The 1,232-nt window shown below is 38.5% G+C and overlaps 1 pseudogene; it reads right to left on the bottom strand.

The window, feature by feature from the left end:
- Positions 1-760: 760 nt before the first annotated feature.
- LOC102246787 overlaps positions 761-1,232 on the bottom strand; it is a 3,070-nt pseudogene continuing 2,598 nt past the window's right edge.

Here is a 1,232-nt window from a genome sequence, read left to right as displayed (position 1 = left end):
TATCCTGGAGGACATTCATTTCAGACCTGGCACTTGAAATACTAGTAAGTCTCTCTTGTTCCAACACCATTTCTAAAAGCTGCCAGAAACCTGTTCTTTGCTTTGTTTGGAAAGCCTTTCTTCGTTACCTCCACACCTCCAAACACATCTGTTGTTTGAAGCCAAGTGTCACCTATCCACAAAGTCTTCCTTCACTTTCCCATCTGGAATGCATCTGTCATACCTCTAAGGCCCATAACAAGTGATTTCGTATTCAACTTACAACTTTCTAATTTGTCTTGTAATTATTTGGGTTCATAGCATCCTTAATGAGTTATAAACTGTTGAATATAGAGTTTATATCTGACTTACGTTTGAATTACTGTAAATCTGCCTGAACACAGTATGTAATGTACAAATATGAGTGAATGAAAAGGTTAATGTAATTAAACATTACAATTAATGAGGCATATAGAGCCAATGGGGTCAATTTAAAGGCTGACAGTTTAACCAATTATTTTAGGTGATCACTGATTATCCACTTTTAGACACTTAAAAAATATGCTAACTGGTTTATGCACATGAACAGATAGATGAGACAGTGTGGAATAGTTTCTCAGTAATTTCCTGCAAATGACAACTGCATTTTAATTTATTTTTTTTTCAGGACAATATAGTTTATTCTCTCATAAAAGATCTACCAAAAATATATATTTTTCTTATAACAAAATTTGAGTTATTATTTATTACATGTTTTACAAACAGCCGTGAAAGGAAGAAATCAACAGAATGGACTCAATTTATTAAATACAAAAATGTTCACTTCAGAAGTTTGACCTTGTCCTTGAGTAACTTGAAGGCGGGGTTCTTGCTGACTTTCTTGTTGAAGATGGCCAGGAGCTCCTCTTCAGACCTGTGGTGTTGGTTCGTCACCACGTAATACTGAGCTAAAACCTTTTTCCTTAGCTTTTTGACTGCTATTTCATTGTCTGGGGCCTGCTTCAGGACTGCTTTAATAGTCCCCTTCCAATTGAATTCACCTTTTGCAGGAGCTTCATGGTTTTCTGGTTCTCCGCCTGCAGCCAGTCCCGGGAACTTAATCTTTTTCTTCTTAGAATATGCTTCAACTTCGGAAACCTTCCGCTTCCTTTTTCCCATGTTTGTCTCTTCCTTGTCCAGGTCTCCATTCACTCCACACTCGCCCGTGCTCCTTGGCCCCTGGCTCTTGTTCCCTTCGGGGCCGCAGCCTCCCC

The sequence above is a fragment of the Myotis brandtii genome, unplaced genomic scaffold (assembly GCF_000412655.1).
Source record: "Myotis brandtii unplaced genomic scaffold, ASM41265v1 scaffold5045, whole genome shotgun sequence".
NCBI classification, from domain to species: Eukaryota; Metazoa; Chordata; class Mammalia; order Chiroptera; family Vespertilionidae; genus Myotis; species Myotis brandtii.
Note: the sequence above shows the minus strand (reverse complement) of the source record. Positions and strands in the feature narration are given on the sequence as shown.